Genomic DNA, 23,220 nt, shown 5'->3' with positions numbered 1-23,220 from the left:
TGTTTTGGTTCAGCAGGAATTTGGGCAATGGAAAGTATTCTTTTCTCTCATTAATCAGGCGCTCTGACTAAGACAATATACTGTATCAATCTTATGTTTTAAGAATTAAATGTCACTTTCTCACTAAAAATGTAAGATGTACACATTCACAGCTGCAAAACTGCTCATAGTTTGTCTCCAGCTGAAATAATATTCTGAAATAGAGCAAACCAACTGTTTCTCTGGTGAATTTTCTTCTACTGTTTGCAAATCAAACTGAAATCCAAACAACTGGAGGTCAGCCCATATCAAATCCAGACAGTTTTAGGGACCTGTTCTGATCTTTTGTACTCTCTTCCCTGTGAATCTTTTACAAGGACTGTTCATTCTGTATCAGTTTTTGGCCATCAGACACTGACATGTAGTGTAACTACTTGGTAGGTCAGAACTGTATCGAGGCGTTCTGCCTCACTGCTGAAAGGAGCCTACAGTTCCCCATGGCGTGAACAGATATTATGGGCCAGATTCATGCTAGGGCTTGGTGCAGGGAGTGAAGGGATGCAGCTTGCATGGCACCCCCACTGTACCTCTGCTGCTGCAATTTGACCCCCCTGTGCAGATGGGAGAATTGGATGGTAGAAGAGAAGAGAGAGGGTGAGGATCATAAAGAGATTGTGATTAGTTGTCATGCCCAGGAAAAGAAGCCCAGTAAATGTAAATGTTCCTCTCCTTGACATGCAGAAATACTTGCACTGAGCAGTGTTTGAGATCTCAGAGGACAGGGGCGGGGAGCTGACTCTTCACTTCTTGGTAATTTATGGAGTCATTTATAAGTGTGTAAAACTGGTATGAAACACTACCAAATAAAAATGGTAGTGTTTCACACCCCGCTTGCACTGGTGTAAGTTATTATACAAGGCAATGCAGAATTAAACCCTAGAAATGAAGATCTGTAGGGTTTGTAAACTACAGGAGAAGCAGTGTTTTCTCCTTGGGAAATGGACACTTGTTTGGACTTTGTCAAGTTCCTGGATCATTTGAGCATCTACGGGGCTTTGTTTTGAAGTTTATGGTTTTGCATTCAATTATTTTGATCATTCCCTGTATGGTACTATAACATTCATGGGAATAATACTTGTAAATTCCCATGGAGATTAGCCCAAGCCTGTGCAGAAAAGTCTGTATTATGTTTCAGAGACTTTGCACTCACATACATTATTAATGTTTTTAAACAAATTGGTCTGGAGAAGGAAAACAGAATATGCAGGAATGAGCAAAGTTACGTGAAATTCAGTGGTTTTACCATAGTTCATGAGTGGATGTGAAATTTTCATGTGGATTTAGTTTGCATAGGATTCGCAGACCCAAATTTTGTTTGACATTGATGGAGCCAAAAGCTGAAAGCAAAACAGAATTGAAATGTTCAAATGTATGTGGTTTCATCCTGAAACCATAGAGAGTCTCATGATCTCGGTGTGAAACAAAATCAGCCTAGGTTTCCCCCAAACCTGTTACGAGTTCACCAAAAAGTTTCATCAACCTTATTGAACCTATGCTGAGATATGAATTTGTAACAAAATCCCCAGCTATTGCAATATTCCAGGGTTTGAATTGAAAGTTTTACATACCATTAGTATGAAGTTTATGAGAAGTTACATGAATGTAGCATTTTGTATGAGTTAACAAATAATATGAACACTCATTGTTCTTAAATTCAATTTGTTTTATTTTTCAGTTTTAAAAATAAGTTAACCTAAATGTATAACTCTTTTGGACACTAACAACCATGGACTTAACAGAGATAGTATCAGAGGGGTAGCCGTGTTAGCCTGGATCTGTAAAAGCAGCAAATAGTCCTGTGGCACCTTATAGACTAACAGACATATTGGAGTGTGAGCTTTCATGAGTGAATACCCACTTCGGCACATGCATCCAACGAAGTGGGTATTCACCAACGAAAGCTCATGCTTCCATACGTCTGTTAGTCTATAAGGTGCCACAGGACTCTTTGCTGCTTTAACAGAAATACTGGTTTTATGGCTGATTACAACAATTTGACACATCCTGCTGCCTACAACTCTCCTTTGTCCTACAATTGCAGAGGTGTTAAGTGCTCACTTCATTTTAAGGGGTCTCCTTCAATATGCATGAACCCCTTATGCTTAAGAATCGCTCCCACCTTGTATATAGCTTGGACATTCTGGTTACTCCCCCAGACCTGAGAAAGAGCTCAGTGAAGCTTAAAAGTGTGTCCCTTCTACCAACAGAAGTTGTCTTTCTAATTCATAGTTCTCATTTGTTGATACAGTTACATATTGTTTAACTTTGTCATTCAGGGTCAAATTTACAAATGGCCTCTAACTGTGTGTATGCAGTATTGCCTGTACATAAGAATATAAGAACAACCATACTGGGGTCCATCTCGCCCAGAATCCTGTCTTCTGACAGTAACCAATGCCAGGTTCCTCAGAGAGAATGAACAGAACAGATAATCATCAGGTGATCCATCTGTATATGCACAGATATGTGTGCATGTACTACCAGAGTTAATTCATAGAGTCTCCTGCTTATTAATTGTGAGGAAGGGCCAAATTTTGCTGCCACGTGTGCCTGTGTGAATTGGGAGTAATTCCACTAAAGTCTGTGTAGTTATTCCAGATTTACACCTGTGTAAATGAGAGTAGAATTTGGACTGGATCAGCTTAATTTTGTGTATTTCACTATTGTGAGGCTCAATGGGGGCATACAGCTGAAGGTAGCGGCTAGTATGAAGACGCTGGTCCAATGGAAGCACAAGAACATGTAGAATGCAGAAAACCATGATCACTGTGCCATCCTTGAAGACAATGCATGTGCATTTCCACTATACTATATCAACTCCGCTAATCTCTGCATATGGCCCCACTCCATCCTCATCGCGCATTGCTGTGCTCTAGGTATGCAAGGACTACAGTAGTACCCAGTGTTTTCACAAAGGTGTGAAAGTGGGAAGGTTCCTTGCATGCTCTCTCCTAGACTTGCATACCCCCAGAGGGGTAGAGTACAATCAAGACCTGTCTGTACAGCTTAAAATGTAATGAAAAGCCTCTCTTGTGCTATGCACACCATATAAATCCTTGTAAATGAAGGGAAAGGATAATGTAATAGTAAAATGTCATGACTATTTCTTTTGGCATAGTTGGGATGTATTTCATAAAGTTTAGTGGTATTATTTTGTTTGCCTTGGCTCCAAAAGGTACCTATTCTGTGTCTTTGTGAATTTCACTGTTACTCTTTCCTTTTCATAGTAAACTTTTTTCCCTCTCTTCTGAAATGTGTAGCTTGGAAACTAGATCCTTTTAATGAAGCTTTTGAGTCTCACAAAATATGATTAATCTGATTAGTGGTGCAGACTCTTTTTATGCTTACATTAACTAACACAAAGAGCCCCCCTACAGGTTAACGTTTAAATGTGGATTACTAGATAAAGCTAGTTCTGACGAGGTTTCTATGGTGCAAGGAAAAATTGAATTTGCCTTTCACCTCATTTCAGCCTTTGTCATCTTGGTTTTTGCCCTTCTCCCTCATTCACAGTGAGGATATTAATTTTGCAGTAAAATCTTTAAGCAATTATGCAGATAGCTTGGAAAAAGCAACAATAAGAAAAGCTTAACTGAAAAATGGACCCCAGATATTCATTAAAAACAGATGGCAACATTGCTAACAGCATAACTTTGAATGTTTTGACTAAATTTATATTAATCTGCCACAACATGAAGACAAAAAGGAACCACTGCCATGCAACAGTATGTAGTACTTGTACTCTATATTTACAAAGTAGTGAAGTATAGTAACTAGTCTATGAATGCCCCTTTTGATAAACAGCTAAGAAAGGCTATCCTTCTACACACAAATACATCCATCTTTAGATAGCATTCCTCGGTGGGAGGCTTGCCTTCAATTTAACAGATAATGAACTTCTTCAGATGAATCATGAAATTGATGGTGAAATGAAGTTTAGTATTTCGCAAGGCACCATATAACCATACAAGGATATTTATAGTAGCAAGATGTGGTTTATTAAAATAGCTTGATTTAAAAAAAAATTCACCAGTCTAGTAACTCTATTTTTTCCAGGTAATTTTTTATTGCTAATTAATTTATTTTGGAAATTATTTTGGTTGTGTTTTGTTTAAAAAATGGATATATCAAATTAGAGAGAAATAGCACCTGCAATTGCACCTAATTAAAAGTATGTTTTTATTTAGGAGCTTAACTTTTGCTTTCTGAACAATATAGATGGAAAGATTTTTAGAATGCTCTTGGGTCCTGGTAAAGAAAAACTGCCATCGAAAGCACAATGGCTATTATGGACTAACATCTCTCCTCAATGCACACTCATAATTTCCATTATTGCTAATGGAAGTTGCATGTTCCTGCACTGAAGGGAGAATAGTCCCCTATATACGTGTTATACATGCCAAAACATCTGGCAGAGAAAGATGTCATGACAAAAAAGTATTTAGTTCTGACAAATAACCTCAGAAATCTTTATTTATTTTCCACGTATATAGTGCCCTAAATTTACATAGCACTTTATGGAACAGAGCTAAGATACACTTCCTGTTGGAAAAAAATTACAATTGAATGAAGACAAACAAATGCAACATGAAGCATATGACAACTCTCTGGAGTAGGGACGGTCTGAGGGTTACTAATCATGAGAAGTCAGGAGTTGTTTATCAGAGCCATGGTACTGACAGAGAAGAGAGATGATGGGGAAGCTGTTCTAGGTATAGGAGGCAGTGTGGGCGTGGTAGAAGGTATGTAGCTGGGAATGGAGGACAGGGTGGAAGGAGTAAGGTGAAAGGATTGGGAAGAGTGTAGGGAGTACATGGGGGAAATGAAAGCAGGAGGTACTTTAGTTAGAGGAAAAATTATGTAGGATCTGGGTGAGGATGTGGATCTTGGGTTTGATTGATGATAAGGAGCCGGTGGAGGGATTAAAGTAATAAAATTAGAGGTGACCAGTGTGGACAAGGGCTATGGTGGGTCAGACAGTGAGAGAAGAAGAGATGGTGATATTAAAGAGAAAGAAACATTGGGGGAGACTGGACATGGGGTGCAAGAGAGAGAAAAACCAAAAGTTAAACTGAGATAACAGGCCTGGGAGGCAAGAAGGATAGTGGAGTTGTCAATAGGGATGGGGGAGAGTTATGGAGGAGAGGGATTGGGAGGAAAGTTGATATATTTAGTTTGGGAAAGATTAACTTTGAGATGGCACTTAGTTGTCTAAGAAGAGGGATGGGACAGAGAGTTAGTGATGCAAGACTTGATGGAGAGTGAAAGACTGAAGGGAGACTAGAAATCACTGATGTGGAGGTGGCCTTATCTCGACTAGGAAAAAAGGTACCTTTGGTTTCATTCTTTTAAAGTATTAGGTGGTCAACTGTAGGCTCCTAACATGTTTAAAATGTGTTAAACCCTCTCTAAGCCCTGGCTAACATGTTTCAAACAAACACCTCTTTTCTTTTTCCTAGTCTAGCTGGGGCTTGTGACGGCACTGAGGAAGCAATCCTTGAGCTCCTCCAAAGGCAGCAACCGTGCCTATGACTGGTCCTTACATGAGTCACACAAAGGGTGTAGATGTTATGTGTCTCCCTCACCCCGCACATTTTGCTGAGCTGCCAGTCACAATCTGGCCGGGAGTAGGAACCTTGGGTTGTGCCCCTGAAAAACCTGCTTCTTTGCTTTGAAACAGAATGCTTGTTAATGTGTGCCAGGAAAAAAGTCAACTCTCCCTGCTTACATCTCTTAACAATGAAAGTGTAAAGAGAGGTGAGCTAGAAAATATTTCAATCAAACAAAAGTACTTTTAAAATAAAACAATTCCAATTCAAGCCGAGAATCTCCGTACCAAATTTAAGCCAAGTGTGAATTTGTCTTGTAGGCATAAAAAAACCCTATTGCTTTTCTTTATTATTAATAATAACTAACATTTATCCAGTGCCTTTTATTGTGAAGCATCCCAAAGTATTCTAGAAATATAATTTACCGATATACAATAGGTAAGGAGGGAACATTTTACTCACCACTGAGATGCAAGTCACTTCTGGGGGAAATGAGAAGTTAGCCAGCCCTGCTAAAGTTTTGTTGCTTGTTGCACCCCTATGTGAATTAAAATAGTTGTTTAAACACCTTTTTAAAAAATTAAACTTGGGCAATAACTGAAATGGGAACATGCACTAAAATTATAATGGCACAGCCTGAGGTTATATTAACCCTTATGAGGTAAACTTATCCCTAGAAGTGAAATCCTGGCCCCATCGAGATCAGTGGCAAAACTTCCACTGATGTCTATGGGGCCAGGATTTCATTCTTAGTGTTTAACAGCTTGGGGCCTGACCAGATCCTAAGAGTTATTGTGGAGCCCTGCAGGATTGTGCTTAGAGGATAGAGCGTTTCTGATGTTGGAGGTGGGCCCAGTTTGTGACAGCCTGGCCCGATCCATTTATTCCTCTGATTTTTTCTTTTATGCTGATGTCCAGTGATTAAAGTAGATTGAAACAGGAGAGGGAGCTCTTACTGCACCAGCTAAGAAGGATAGAGAACTGCTGGGAAGAGGTGCTTAGCTAGTAATAGAAGGGGAAGCTCCCTTCTGCTTTTAGCAGAGGAAGGGGAGCAGCATTACCCACCCTACCTGGCCATTACATTGACCCCTGCTGATGCAGCTCCTCACCTTCCCCAATTGCTGGTTCCTGACTAGCCCTGGGTGAATATTTGTGAGTAACTATGTTTTCAATTGAAGTTTAATTTGAGTTCATGAAATGTCATGAACCTAGAGTAATTGTATGAAATTTCAAACATTTGAAATGCATTTTCATTTGGTTACTGTGACAGCTGCAAAATTACCATAACAGATATTTGTATTGCTCTTATGAATTTTGAGTTGTCTTGATATGGTCTCCTGGAATTCATTCAGATGGTATGATTGGTTGAAACTACCCCATGTGATATGGTGAAGGGGTTAGCAGAAACCATTTAGATTCATTTTCTTAGATGGAGCAGCTACAATCTGTGTGTTATATTTGAACTAGTCAGAAGGTAACTGATGGTACTGCAAACCTGCAACATTATGGGTTGGAAAAGAAATAGTGTAGCTGAGGGTAAATGTGGGTAAATGGAGTTTACCCACTTCTTATTTAGGGAATATGTAGTTTAGTTTAGGAGTTTACTCATCTGCCATTTGGGGAATATAGAGTTCAGGTTAGGTTAGTTTATCAACTTATTTTTTCCACCACTATACCACTGTGAAAGAGTCATCATGTATTCTTTCCACCCTTGAAGATCAGGAGAAGGTGAGGCACTACCTGGAATCCCCTCAGAAACACCATGTTGGAATGTGTTCAGTTTACCAGATGCTGACAGTGGTTGTGAAGCCACCTGTCCTTTCCCATAAGAAGAAACCACCAGGTAGGTGTATTATTTGGGGGCAGTGGACTACATGGCCTCTTGGGGTCCTGTGGAGGATACCAAGATTATTTAGATGAATCCTTTTGCTTTCCTCCACCATTACGTTATTATGTAGTTTTGTAATAGGAGGGCTGGTATATTGCATGCCTTTCCTATGGTGAGGTGGATTTTACTGAATGCTTTGCATGTACATTTGGCTCTGATGAGACTGTTCTACACCACACTTGTACATGTAGTTTAGTTAATGTGGGGATTTCCATGTTTTTAATTTTATTCCCCTTGGGGATACAGGACATGATTCTCTACTTGTTTAGACCAGTGATAGACAGGTGCAACCCATTGATCTAATATCTAGACCTAGCCAGACTAGAAACATTTTGCATTAATGTATATTTATTTTTGTAAGGCAATGCAACTACATTAGTGTACAGCTGGTCTAAATGAATCTAGGATCAGGTCTGGAGCGTGTATCTGTTATAAGGATCAGTAATGGTGAGGATGCTCTATGGGATCCTAATAGAAAACAGGTTATTTGTCACTGCATCATAGCAGAAATCAACATGAGTCATGTGCTTCCCTTGCTTTGCATGCCCAAAATCTGTAACTCAAATATCTCCCTTCTTTGGGAGCTTACTAATATCCCCATGGAATGCAGGAGGGAGATGGGAAGAGCATCTTGCTGCAGTATGACTACCGGTGGGACCAGAGGAAGAGTCCACTACTGTCAGAAGTACCTGCACTGACTGCTTCTGACTCCTGGGCACCTGGACTGCCTGCATTGTCAGTTGATAGGACATAAACCTCTGACTGAATAGCAGATGTAGGGATGTGTCTCCTGCTGAGGAGTCAGAACTTCTAGTCAACCAGGGTGTGCTCCTGGTCCTCCAGAGCTTGCTTATGTGGACAGAAACCCAAAATGAGAAGAGAGGGAGAGTTTGTTTGTTTCGAGGCCAGCTCTGGCTTCCACTCAATGGAAAGATTCGTCAGCTGCTTTACCTTCTCTCATTTCCTTGTAGTTGCTAATGGCTTCGTGCCTCAGCGTAAACCATACAGTAGGAGATCTTGTAGATGCAGGATTTGGCCCAGATCTCCATTATATTTCTGGAGGTGGAACCAGAGAGCATACATCCTTACTACTTCTGCCTTGCTTTACTTTGTATGTCTGTATATAAAATGTATTATAAATACACCTCTACCTCGATGTAACGCAACCTGATATAACATGAATTCAGATATAACACGGTAAAGCAGTGCTCAGGGGGGGCAAGGCTGCACGCTCTGGTGGATCAAAGCAAGTTTGATATGATGCGTTTTCACCTATAACACGGTAAGATTTTTTGGCTCCCGAGGACAGCGTTATATCAAGGTAGAGGTGTGTGTGTGTGTGTGTGTGTGACTATGTGTATGCTCTTATTTACCCCTTCTCATAACAACCACAAGGAAACATCCAGTGAAATTAAAAGGTAAACTAATTTAAAACTGATAAAAGGAAATACTTCTTATCCGTTACACAAATAACTTGTAGAATTCAAGATATCTTGATATTAGATATTATTGAGGCGAAGACTCCAGTAGGATTAAAAACCAGGATGATATGTATATTGAATGGAGACTTTGGAAAGTTATGATAATATCGATAGTGACTGTAAAGGAATCTTAACTTGATGGGTCACTACCAGCTTCCTCTGTAGTATGTAATCCAGAGTCATATTGGTATGGATAGTAATTTATAAAGAGTCTTAATGCAGATGCTTCAGACATAAACCAACAACTAAGGCTAAAATGTTCAATCCTGAGTGCTTTAATTTAGGCACCTAAATAAGTTAACTGCTTTTCAGGGTCATGGGATGTATAGGTACGCATGTGAAAATCAAATCACTTACTTAGTTACCTGAATAGATTTAGGTGCTTAACTTTCAGCAGCCAGGCTTGAACATTTTGACCTAGCAGAATTGTCTATTAGGGAAGTGGAAAACATTCCTTCTATATATCTATACTGGCCAATGTCAGAGACAGGATGTCAAACTAGACAAACCTGTGGTGCATCAATTTTCAGTGCAATGCCAATAATAGACTAGTGAGTGTTCATACCCAGAGGAAGATATAGTCTTTGACCCAAAAAGCTTACTGTCTGCGATCTGGTCTACACTAGGAGTTAGACTGATGCAAGGCAGCTTATGTAGACCTAATTATGGAAGTGTCTACACTTAAATTTCGCTCCCACTGATGTAACTGCCCTGATATGCAAACTTAATTACTCACCCTCAACAAGCAGCATAGAGTCACAGTTGATTTGGTAGGTTGATGCCATGTCAGTGTAGACACTGCATTGCTTATGTCGACTGCTACAGGCTTTCAGGAGCCTTCCCATTATGCCCTGTACTGACAATTCAATCACTATAAGCACTCTTGGTGAGGACACACAGCACTGACACAAGGAGCAAAGTGTAGATGTGAATAAGTGATGTAATTATTGAAGCAGCTATATATTGACATAAGTTAAATCAACTTAATTTTGTAGTGTAGACATGGCCTGAGACAACAAGCAATGTTTAAATGATAGGGAAGAGAAATAAGTCAAAATAGGTAACGTTTTATATGTATTCTGTACATTTTTGTATATTATATATCAATAAAGAAAATGAATAACAATGTTTATAAATATACGTTACCTATATCCAACTCCTCCCAATATATCCATTATTAGTTGGCCATTTTCCAGTCAGTGTCCCCAGAGAAGTAGATATTGAGGAGGGATTTGAAAGAGAGCATGGACTGGCCTTTTGGATAATGTCATGCAGGAAGTTTTATAAATGGTGTGAAGTGTCAAAGAAGTCAAAGATAGCTCTGAGGAAAGTAGACGAGAGGGCAGTCAAGGCTAGTACAATTGTTGAAGCAATGGAGTGTAGGACAAGCACAGGAGTGGATAATCAGGAAGGAGCGGAGTTGTGAAGGGCGTGGAAGGTAAAGAGAAGAAATTTGAACTTGATGTGGTGGGAAAGGGGGAGTCAGGGGACTTGTGGAGAGAGGAGCAGGGTTGGCATAGCAAAGAACTAGAAACTCACTTGGATTAATAATAATGGTGCCCCTTTTTGACCTGAGCAGCTAGCTAGTGTGGGGCACTGGGGATGTTGCAGTTGGGAACAAAAATTAATGATGGAGTCTGGTGTTTTCTTTTATACAATTGTGTTTATTTAGAGAAAGTGTAAAAAGTTCTGCTTCTCCAAACACAGGAGGAACCAAAAAACAAAGGATACATTTTTTTCTGATAGATCCACCACCCCCAGAACGTTCCTCTAGGCTTTTCCAGGGTCACTGCTTGGCTTTCTTCCTGCCTTTGAGTTGCTCTCTTTCTGTCTATTTTACACACACAAGAAATATTTGATCTGTTATCTCTGTAGTAATAGAGGTCATAAAACTGGGATTGGGACCCTTTATGCTAAATGCTGTGTAAGCAGAAGACAAAAAAAAAGTAGTTCCTACCCCAGAGAGCTCACAATCTAGGATGAAGTGATATATCTAATATTCTCTCTCACTGTTCATATTTTTGTAAGAATGAATAAAAACTGGTTCAAGAATGAACACTGGAAAGTGGCTTGGAACATTGTCTTATCTAACTTGGAAGTGGGATATATTTTAAACCCTTGTTTACAATATACAGTATTTGAATGAGAAAAGTTTGAAAGTTCTCTGCTGAAGACTGAGTTAATTTGTAGTGAATACAAGAGAACAAGGGCCTAAGTGGTGCCCTCTGCTTTGGAGTGCAGAGAGGGAAACAAAGGGGCCAACAAAGCAGCAGAGAAGACTCAAACCAATGGAATAATTGAGGCGAGGGGAATGGGAAGGGAGGAATAGAATCTGCATGGGCTACTCTCCATCTCTTTTCCCCAGATCTACAGAGGCCCTTCTGTGAAAACATTCTGCTGTCTTGGCTTGGAGCGAGGAGATGTAACATGGGGAAGAAAAATAAGTGAAGGAAAAACCATAGATGTAGTCTGACTGTCTCTTGGGGTGTTTGCCCAGAGAATTCCACAGTGACTAACTTTTGGATACGTTTGCCAGAGGTTGTGGGCCTATTACAGGAGTGGGTGGATGCGTGGGTAAGGCCTGCAATGTGCATGTGGTCAGACTAGATGATCATGATGATCCTTTCTGGTCTTAAAGTCCTATGAGTCTATAAGCTGGCAGAATGAAAAGAGCAACAACTGTGGATGTTGGTGGCTGGAGAAAATCAGCTCTGCGAGATGGTCAGATTCGTAGGAAGCTGGCTCAGAGTGAATGGCACTAGCTAAGAAAGTACTGGGGGGCTGCTTCCTGCTGTGCTGGTCAGATCAGCATGGTTTGGCTGCTGGGATGGTTGGAGCATACTTGCTGGCAGCCTATGTTTTTGGCTTCTCAGTTTCTCTTTTCTGTTTTGAACAGAATCTGGCTGAGAATGTTATATTTGAACGGTTTAAGGGAAATTCCCATTGGGTTCCTTCCACTGCTGCAGAAACAAGTAACACAGAGAGCGTCTGGCAAGAGAGCTCTTGGTAAATGTGTTTGACTCCAGTTGGATAATGCATGGGTGCTGTGTGTGGAGATTGATCTCACAATTCACATTTTTTTACATCAGTCTAGGAATCTAAGTAAGAAAAATACAAACATTAGTGGCCTTCACTTGCCACTCTACCGAGACAAGACAAAAAAAAAAGGGAAGCCCAAGTGTGCAGGTCTCACTTGAAAAGCCTAGACTAGGGGGCCCTGTTTAGCATGGTGAAGAAATCAGTATATTCCCTGATTTTCCATTTAAGTGCTTTAGGGTCCCGAACACTCAAGCAAGTTATCTATGATCTAATCAAGGTGGCTACATGGTAAATGACAGTAATTCCTCTAGAGGAATGTTTCCCAAACTTGGGATGTCATTTGTTTAGGGAAAGCCCATGGCAGGCCGAATCCGTTTGTTTACCTGCAGCATCTGCAGGTCCGGGGGATCGTGGCTCCCACTGGCCGTGGTTCGCTGCTCCAGGCCAATGGGAGCTGCTGGAAGTGGCGCGGGCTGAGGGACGTACTGGCCGCTTCTAGAGTTTCTGTGGCTGTTACCATCAACGGTAGTGTCTGAGGCTGCACTCACTGCAGAACCCCCCTGGCTGGAGGGCTTCAGCCTCTGATTTTTGGCATAGAGGCTGATTTTTTACTTTGCCATGTAGGGTGCCTCCTGAGGATTAGTTGAGTAGGCCACAAACCTTCATCTGGAGGAAGGCTGTGAGGTCTCTGGCCACTCAAAGTAATGGCTGCCAGGGAAATATTTGAGTGCTGGGAGTCAGGTGCTGTTCCAAATCCCTATGAAGATCCTGAAGACAATGCCATCAAGTTTGGTTGTGGCAGCAAGTGCCCTCTGTTGCTTGGCAAGGAGTAGTTACATGGTGGGGTCAAGCAAGCCTGCACCTTGTGATTGTCCTGGTTGTTCTGGTGATGGTATTCATCTCTTCTTGGATGAGCTGAAGTCTCAAGCTCAACTTCTTTCTTCCTCTAGTTTAACCATTTTGAGTGTGTTTGATTGTGGATATGCCAGGGCGGCTCTAGGTATTTTGCCACCCCAAGCATGGCAGGCAGGCTGTCTTTGGTGGCTTGCCTGCGGGAGGTCCCCGGTCCTGCGGATTCGGCGACAGCCTGCGGGAGGTCCGCCGAAGCCGCGGGACCAGCGGACCCTCCGCAGGCATGCCGCCGAAGGCAACCTGCCTGCCGCCCTTGCGGTGACCAGCAGAGCGCCCCCTGTGGCTTGCTGCCCCAGGCACGCGTTTGGTGTGCTGGTGCCTGGAGCTGCCCCTGGATATGCTGTCCAACCTGGAGGTAGTGAGGGTTATTGTGGCAGGGTCAACTCAGCATCCAGGCTCCATGGAACCTGAAGCACAGCTGCTGCCTTTCCTCTGAGCTGAAGAGCAGAGCTGTCTAACAGACCTAGTTGGCTCTAGATTCTCTGGGCTCAGTTCTCATGCTCAGCTTTCTCACCTTTTGCAGCATATCCCCCCAGAAAGGGCATGGAGAATGCTGCACATGTGACCACGGCAGCAGGTGAAGCAGTGAGGTCAATGATGTGTCACTACTGGGACCAGGGTCCAAGTGGCATTTTGGCGGTATGTGGTCTGGCTGTCACAGCCACATAAAGGAAGAAGGGGAAGTTTTCCATTATAATACTAGCTTTTAGGAGGCAGCTCTGCCACTGAGCTGGTCAATCAGGTTCTGGATTTTGCAGCTGGGTTGTAATGACCCAACTCCCACTGGGTTCTCAGCACAACAGCGTTGTCATTGTTTTATCATAGTATGATAATATAGATTTATTGGTTTGATATGTGGTCACCTTGCCTCATGTTATCAGGGCCAAGGAGCAGCAGAAGTTCAAGGCAGGTTAGACGGCGGGCTTTTTTCCTGCTCATGCCCACCGTTGACTTGCCCCACTCAGGATTGCAACCTAGTCCCTCCAAGTTATATGGCATACCATTTATCCTATCCTCAGTTGACAATTAAAATTAAGGCATGTGCTATCTTATATTTTGCATTAAATGTCAATCCCCCCATTTAGAAAGTGTATAACAATAGTAAGAGGTGCTATTTTTAAATAAGTGTGGCTGATTAAGGCCAGAACAGCAAGAGAAAACTCTGACATTGGAAAACAGGTTTGACATGCCAACGATGCTTTTATATTTATACTTACGAGAACCTATGACCAGCATCCCACTCATCATTAAATTATTCTTATTACCTCACAGAGTAATGGAAGTTTAAAAACTGATTTTATATTACTGCAATAGTACAGAAAATGAGTTGCTCACTAGCCATGGTTTCCTTTTCATCATCATTTTTTGGGAAAAATTCTGTAGATCCTGTATCTACTGCATGTATAATTAAAAATATCAATAAAATATCCAGAAGAGGAAATTATCTGTAGATTAACTCATCCACTTTTGGTCAGTAATGAACCGCATAGAAAACTTGACCAAGCTTTTTTAAAAAGAATCTCGGAATATAACAACAGAAGCCTTTTTTCATTTTCTTTTTTTAAAATGACTTTCAAATAGGTTTAACCAGCTTGTTTACAATCAGTCATAGTTACACTTTGTCAAGATAATTAACACTGATGTTACTTGTAATGTTTCCAATTACATTATATTGCAATAGACATGAGCTTTATATTTGTATCTGCATATCTTTACAATCAAAACAGTGCACAGGACAATCTATTTTTTTCTCAATATCAGAAGTAAAAGATTAAACAATTGTGAGAAAGTTTGATCAAATGAATTCTAATACCTGCAATTTAGCAGCTTAACATCTTTTTCTCTTCTGATTGGTTGATTTTGGTTTCTCCTGTTCTTTTTTTTATTGTTTTGAAATGCATTCCCCCATCGTGGCTGACGGTTTCTTATTAAATTATTTATTGATGTGGCAGACACATGTTGAATAGGTTCAGTAAATTTCACAAGTTGTTGGAGTTTAGTTCACTCGAATAAGGAGAAAAAAATGCTTTAGACTCTTTAGGACAAAAAAGTCATGTTTCTGAGCTTTTCTAAAGCATTTAATAAAGCATGAAAAGATATGACATCAATCCCACTAAACACAAGGGAAAATGAATGATGTTACTGTAAATCTTTATGTCAATCACACCCGGTATTTTTGAAAACAATATAGTTTTGTTTGCATTTCAGAAGTGACAAACAACTCTTCTGACTGGCTTAACATAGTCCCTTTCCATTAGTCAAGACCAGAAGCAAGTCAGAATTAAAACATGGCCCATGGTTGCTAGGCAGCTGAGTTGTCTTGACATGGTGGTTAGTTTCCTTTTCATCGAATGACAACAGTGAAATGAAAGAAGTTTTGAAAAACTTGATAATGGTTTTCAAAGGAGGAGGATAATTGGTGGTGCTTGTGCAGCACTGTGTGGAAACTTTCAGACTGCAGTAAGGGAAGACTGTCACTAAAAATTTAAACTCTTGTACACAAACTTGACCTAGAATCTTCTCCAGGTTTTCAGCAGTTCATTTGTAGAGCACTTCTCTCAGCCCAAGGGGTGCTGGGATGAAAGATTTAAGACAGATGGGTAAAGCCCCAAAGGAAGAAAAGAATCAATAGGTGTGATTTAATCCATCAGTGAAAGGGAGGAATTAAGTAAAATCTTTTAAATGGGAAATGTGTAAAAGATCTTTTGATAGTACTTAGACAATAAAAAATTTTTTGTCATATGATTGCAGTTGAGAGCTATACCTGCATTTGATCTGTAAAATAAAATACAGATTATTTTGGCACTTATGCTGGAAATTAAGGAATTTTCCTGCTGTTTGTTTTTTATATTCTCTAGACAATAGATAATTTAATTCAAACAAATTTATCCTAGATGACAAAAACCTAAGGCACAACAAGATGATTGCAAGGTAAGCTTTTGCAGCCAGTGTTAATGATGGAAATTAATGGGACATTAATATTAATAACAAAGTTGCTATGCAGTAAAATTTCTGTTAAACTGATATAAAAATCAAATTTATGTATAACTGTCCATATAATTAATATACTTTAAAAATGAGCAAAATGTATCCATAATGAAAGAAGGGACCAATTAGGGTTAGATTAACATTCATGGTTATTTACAGTTGTTTTTGTACTTGTTCTTGTGCTCTGACTTCCTAAAATTTCACAACCCAAAGATTTAGAAAAATGGGGTTGTTTAGACGCGAGGTGCAATGAAGTGGCTGCAGCCATTGTGCAGACACCACCTCTCTCATTATATCCTCTCAATCAACACTCGGCACACAGGAAACCGCAATAAAGCCCATCTGCCACGGTTAATCTGCAGGCAAACCCACACCCATGTCTGTGCCCGTTACTCTCCAGCCTTATTATTCTCAGATCCAAAGCTTCATAAGGGATCAGCCAAAGTCCATTAAAGTAAATAATAGCTAGAAATGACAGGCTTAGCGAGGATTGGGAGGAAGTTGAAGACCAATCTGAGCTGTGAGCTCTGATTAATAGAGAAAAGCATTAGGAGAAAAGGGGAGAAAAATGACCTCAGCCTGCTCCAAAGAATTCCTGAACCTTGGTTGTTAGGGCAAGTGCTACCATCTGAGACGTTAGTGATCCTTGAATTTCCTTCACTTTGATGCAGCTCAAATGGGAAAATTTTGAAGGTTCAGCAAGGCCCCAGACCTCAGCTGGAAAGCCGTCTGGAGTCAACCCTGTCAAAATTCTCTTGTGTAAAAGAAAGCCTTTATTAGCTAGATTGCAACAAAAAACCACAGACTCTAATAAGAAGAGAATGCATGCTATAGATTGCACATACATTAATTATTAGATGGTATTTAATTGTTCTTAAATGTATACTAGTGCAATGTGAAAAAGATCTTTTAAATACCAGCCATAGCAAAAAAAAAAAAAAAAAAAGACTCTTCTCCCCCCCTATTTTATTTTGTTCAACTTCATTTTAAAATAGGATATTCACTTCATTAATAAATGATAAAATGTAGTGCTTGGGAGCATTGGCAGATAAGGTTGATGGTTTGCGAGGATGTTCTTGTGTAATGTTTATTCTGCATTATCTCAGCTGTGTGTTGTACATGAACAGACTATAAAGAACCCACTGCCAAGTCAGCACTACACAAGAATTTCTTTCTTTCCCCCTTTTGACAGGCTAGTAGAGTTAAAAAAATTAATTATTTTAAAAACACAAACCTAGAAAGTTTGAAAACATTTGCTGCCGTTTCTCTATATAAATTATTTCTCTCTCCTTACGTTATAATATCTGCATGTGACTTTTTGACCATTACTAACCATAAGCAGTCTTCTACTGTTCATGTTAGTATCCCCTGTCCTTTCTTTTTAAAACCTCCTATGCACTGTCTAATAATGAATATCTTATATCAACCATGCAAATTCTGGTGAAGAAAACCCTAAAAAAAAGACACTTTCAAATGATTTTATAACAGTATGGGGAAGCAGCTTCTAAGCTAATCAATATCAAACTGCAAGCCAAACAAAACTACTCAGAAACATCTGGTGCAGTTGTACAGGTGTTGGACAATCCCTGATGATTTCTTAGGAATATATTAATGATCTGGATGAGGACTTTCTGTCAAAGAAGCTCATTCTATGATGCATTCCTCCTAAAAGTTTATATTACAGTATGCAGTTTTCATAAATAAAATGTAGGGAATGGTGGTTAAAATGATGGCTGTGCCAGGATATTGCTGATAACTTGGCTAATGCGCTGTTCGTGTACATTTGATGCAATTTTCATATTTTAATCTTAAGTAGAACCAGAAATGACAATTATGAAAAGACAAAATAGATACTACCAGCAGCTGTAATTGCTATCTATGCTGCTCAAGGATAGGCAAAAGACACAGTAAATCAATATTAAGTTCTCCACATATGCAGGTATCACAACAAGGACATCATATAACATCATTATAAGCAAATCCTAATACAATTTGGACAGTTCTTTCACAGAATACAGGATGAACATAGAATGTGTGAATCTAACTAGTTCTCTGTAGTTTCAGCTGGTGTCTTAAGGAAAAAGAAATGTCGGACTCTTTAAAAGCATAGTGATCTTTTTATAGATGTGAATGTATGTGAGGGGGAAAACAATTTTCAAATATTTTTTCTTAAGTGAATGCACATTATTGGCTTTACTAAATAGAATTTATACAGTTTTCTTTTTACCCTTCTAATGTAGTGGAACTATAAGACATTAAAGGGTTAAATGATAGAGGCTACTTATAAAATGGTAAACTAAAATACCTCTTATTGCTAATTAAACCAACCATTTAAATGACATGTTGTATTTGGATCATTTGGGCCTGAGTGCTCAAACTTTGTCTTATTAAACAATTCCTTATTGAAAATGTATATTCTGGCATTAAAGAAATTGTGCAAGACTTTCAGAAAATCAAGGGCAAATAATATCACGATGCAGCTTGTATACAGGGTTTGTTGTAACTAAAATGGAATGAAATATCAAATTGTAGAGTGCAGGCAAGATCTGCATGCCAGCAAAACCTAAAGGAGGCAAAATCGTTGGAATAAAGTAATATACCAAATATGGACCACTCCCCACTGCAAAAAAAGGAAGTCAAACCTGCTGGTATATGGAATCTTTATATAAAAAATAAAAAATCCTGTGGCTTTTTTTAAACTACACTGTGGCTTTAAAAAATAATGCTTATTAAAGCATACAAGAGGAACAGGTCTGACTTGAACTCTAGCCTTTTGAACACATTTTATGTGACTATTTACTTTTCTTTTAAATGGAGAACACAGTAACCCACAGCACCATCTGATATATACACTATGTTGCCTCTGATAAGTTTTCTTTCAAAATGAACATGCTCAGAAATATCAAATTCAATCTTTCATACTCATCATTTAAAAATCTTAAAGCTACAGTTACAAAGCACAAGCAGTACCCGCAGATGATTTTTTTAAAACCTTTCTTTGTTTAAAACAACATATTTTCACATTTACTTCTCTTTTTGTCTTCCAGGGTAAGGCTGACTAATGCAAGTCATATATACACTAGCTTTCTCTAAGAACTGAGCCTCGCTTTGCATTTAGACATGTTCATATTGAATTTTGATCTTATATAATAAAAAGGGAAGCAATGGAACAATTTAATAATATTTTTGCCATTTTGCTTAATAATGGTATAAATAATACTATAAATTTAAATGGGTTTTGGAATGTACTTGTTTACACGGGAACAGAAATAATAATCTCTCAGAAACATTCTATCAAATGGTCCATCAATCAAAAGAGTCCATCATTAGAATCAAAGTATCTTCTTTTGGTGAGAATTAAAAAAAAAACAAAAAAACAGAAAACAGATTGTGGCATTGAATCCATGATTCTTGGGTTATTATAGAGTAACTCCAGGCTGTACTTCCTCTTATGTTATTGGTTAGTCTCCCTTGAATATTTTCTTCCAGTTATACTCTTAAATGTATGTGTGGATCACAGATATTCCTGTGGGGTTTTCTTAGATTACTGTAAGACCCTTATTTCTCACTTGGAATACTTACCATTCAGTAAAAATACTCTATACTTTTACTTGAAAACACTAAATTTGAATCTGTATGCATACCCTCACAGATTTGCCCAACTTCAAAATATATATTAAAATAAATATTTATATTCATTAATCATTTCAGATGCAGTTCAGCAAAACTGAGTTTTTTCAAAACATACCAATAGATTGCATTTTACATATCATGCTATTTGGAATTTTGACTCCACACTCTACAGATATGTAGCAAACCCCTTTATGGGGATCACACATATAAGTGAACTCTCCTTGTAATGAAGTAGAGTGACAGTCCTGATTTGTTTCAATAGTTTGCAATGTATTCATTACAGTTCTGACAACAACACAGATTATACTGAAGCTCTACTCATAAAGTTCTGCAGAAAAAAACATGAATTTACTGCGAGAAGATAATACCATATATTTTAAAACAGAAATCATTTTCTTCCACAGAGTGAAGAAGTAGCTTGAATATGGAAACATATGTACAATATCTAAAAGCTTGTGATTGCAAAATTGTCTGGATAACTGTGGATATAACTCTGAGAAGTTAGGGCCTATTAACTAACCACAACATCTCTCAGGCCTTTATATTACCTTAAGTTGTTTTTTGCTTGTTGTTGTTGTTGCATGTGTCACCTTAGAGAGCAAATACTTTGCCTTATTTACTAGCCAGAAAAACCACTATTTCTCTTTTTCACATGCTGTAAAAGACAAGTGGGTAGAGCACCCTTCTTTTTCTACGTTCTCTCTCCCTTTCAGGAAAAAAAAAAGTGAGATAGAGGAGAGGATTGATCCTAGAACTTTTAGGGATTTGGGGTCTGTTCTCTTCCCGAAGATGAGGAAAAATCAGATTAAACATTTGACCCTGTTTTAATGTATTTGGACAGGAGCAGTTTATCTTAAAGCATCCCTGTTAGGGATTCCCTTGAGCCTTTTAGACTCCCTGGGATTACCTGCAAGAGAGCTGGGACTTCATTTCTACTGTAAACATGCTTACATTTCAGGACAAACATGACAACAACAGTAACAAATAGCCCTACTATGTCTCATACACTGAGTGTGGGCAAGTGTCCCTTTACCAAAGCTGTCTGCAGAAATGGATTAAAAACACAGCCAAAATTGAAATAAATTATATAGGGTGGGGGGGAAAAGAGATTTGTGTGTGTGTGGTAAACGAGGAATGAGGTGCTGTTTATCTCACCATAGCTTACCACTCTGTCTCTCTTTGGATAATAATCATAGGACCCAGATGCTAAGACTAAGTGATATTTTCCCACAAGCAGCTTCTGTCTCCTTGGCAGCTTTTGTAGGCAGTTGTTTTGGCAGCTCTGGATCTGCCTCTGGCTCTCTTATGTGGTATTGCTCTTGATGGGCTGCCGAGGCTGCCCTGTGCTGCTGGATGCCATTTTCCTCTGTCAGCTCTTGGGCTCTTTGGAGCTTTATACTGTGCAAATCCCTCCTGAAAAGGGTAGATGGACTTTTCTGAGGGAAAAAAACAGAATCAGTCTTTCTTGCTGTTGTAGATATTAACTGCATTACTAGTGCAAGTATTCAGGAAAACGTAATCCATTTTGCAGTTACCTAATTTTGCTTCTTTCTCCACACAGGTTTAATTTTTGGCACAAATTAACCATGAGGGTACAATCTAAAGAATTTTGCTTCTAGTTTGTACCCATTATTTTACTGTCATTTATTTTCTGTTACTATATTATGTTTCCATTAACTTACTTTGTCCTTCTCATTTAACATATTACTATTATGATATGAGGATACCATAGAGCAAACATGTGGTATCTCATATATCAATATGTAATTAATGAAGTAAGAGTTCTATACTTTGGACATTAATTGTGGATTCATTCCCAGTATGCTTGTAGATGGGATCATGTTTCATATCCAATTTATATTTAAAAGTAACTTATTTGTAAACAGTTCTGCATATCATCTTTCCAGAGCATGATCATGGAAAAGTATTTTAAATGTTATTCTTTCCACAGTATGTATGTCCTATATAGCCCATATTCTATATTTCCGTTGCATATTTAATATTTTCTGGGACCAGAGAGAGAATTTTTTCCTTACAAGTGTAAAAGTTGTTTGTAGTTAAGACTCTTGAGCTTTTTTAAAAATAAATAAATTAGGAAATAGTTTTATATATAAACATTTTCTGTGCTGGTCTCCCTCTTCAGCACAGTGCATTCTACTTCACTTACAGCTGTGTTGAAAAAAAAACATGTTTTAAATAGTGATTAAATTTCTCTTTGTGGCCGCGTAGCTTCCAGATTATTAATTCTGGATTTTCATTATAATATGTAAATTGCATACCTGTCAGAGGATCGTGATGGAATGCAGGCGATGCTATCCTAATTTCATCCATGAAAACAGGTCTCCAGGTCATTTGTATGGCAGTCCCTTGTGGAATCCTCCATGAGGTTTCCAGCCTGTTTGATACCAAAAATGCACAAGAGCACTTGTTAGATTGTAATTATTAGTTCACTTTCTAATTACTGTAGCACACAGAATTATTTCATGGAAGTTTATTTAACATTAAAAATGTATTGACTGATGGCTAACAATCTAGTAACTTTTAAAAATAGATGTAGTGGAGTCAATGTAAAAAACAAACACAAATAACCCCCCAAAACAAAACAACTTTAAAAAAATCAACCAATTTAAATGTTCTCCTTGCACCTTCACTATGTCATTCTGTCTCTGCCAGGAAATTACTACATTCCAGAGATTCCTCTGTGAAATGCACTCAATCAATATTCTTAAAACTCTTTTATTATTATTTATTGTTAGGCTGGCATTAAAGGCCTGCATGGGTTGCTGGCCATCTGGATTGATATGTAATATTTTTACTGACCTTTTTCAGAACGTCTGGTGCCACAAGGGTCCAGAGGAAGACAAAGACCTTGACTAAAAGAATTAGTCATGTAATGATGCAAACACATTTTTAAGAAGGAAACAATCTCCAGAGCCGTCAATAGGTGACCATTCCAAACATACACAACTATGTTACCTTATTTACGTTACCCTTCCCTGCAACCCAGTTTTGTCAGTTTTCACTCAATAAATTTACGGCTGTGAAATCTTACTCTTATGAATGGTCCTCACTCATCCAAATACTTCCACTAATTCCAATAAAGCTGTTTGCATGAATAAGGGCTACTCATGTGGTCAATGGTTTGCAGGATTGGATCTTAGAGTGTGAACTCTTCAGGGAATAGGTCATGTATTTTATTTGTTCAATAAAGTGGCATAGACATTTGTAGTGCTGCCGATGTAATAATTATAGGAATATTTTAGCTTCTGATCATATGTCAATATGTACATAAAACATTTAGATTAATTGGAAACCACCTAAGACTTTTTTTTGGTAACATATAATATTTTGCATATTCAGTATATGTAGCTGTTTAGCAAACTGCTGAAGGTACCATTTTTGGAATGACTTACAAAATCTGTAATATTTTTTGTGTGACATCTGGTAGATGACAGTTTCATATTATATTGTCTATTCACATGGCTACTGGCTGCTTCACTTTCCTAATTAAACTGAGTATCAGAGGGGTAGCCGTGTTAGTCTGTATCCACAAAAACAATGAGGAGTCCAGTGGCACCTTAAAGACTAACAGATTTATTTGGGCATAAGCTTTCGGGAAGAAGTGGGTTTTACTCATGAAAGCTTATGCCCAAATAAATCTGTTAGTCTTTAAGGTGCCACCGGGATCCTT

The 23,220-nt window shown here is 38.7% G+C and overlaps 1 long non-coding RNA gene across 1 annotated transcript in view; it reads left to right on the top strand.

Moving 5' to 3' along the window:
• The first annotated feature begins 417 nt into the window (after nucleotides 1-417).
• LOC127057314 (uncharacterized) overlaps nucleotides 418-23,220 on the top strand; it is a 46,282-nt gene continuing 23,479 nt past the window's right edge. The window contains exon 1 of the long non-coding RNA XR_007776063.1: nucleotides 418-633. This is a non-coding gene — a long non-coding RNA (uncharacterized LOC127057314). The remainder of the gene's footprint in view (nucleotides 634-23,220) is intronic.

Source organism: Gopherus flavomarginatus, chromosome 8, assembly GCF_025201925.1.
Source record: "Gopherus flavomarginatus isolate rGopFla2 chromosome 8, rGopFla2.mat.asm, whole genome shotgun sequence".
Taxonomy (NCBI): Eukaryota; Metazoa; Chordata; order Testudines; family Testudinidae; genus Gopherus; species Gopherus flavomarginatus.
Note: the sequence above shows the minus strand (reverse complement) of the source record. Positions and strands in the feature narration are given on the sequence as shown.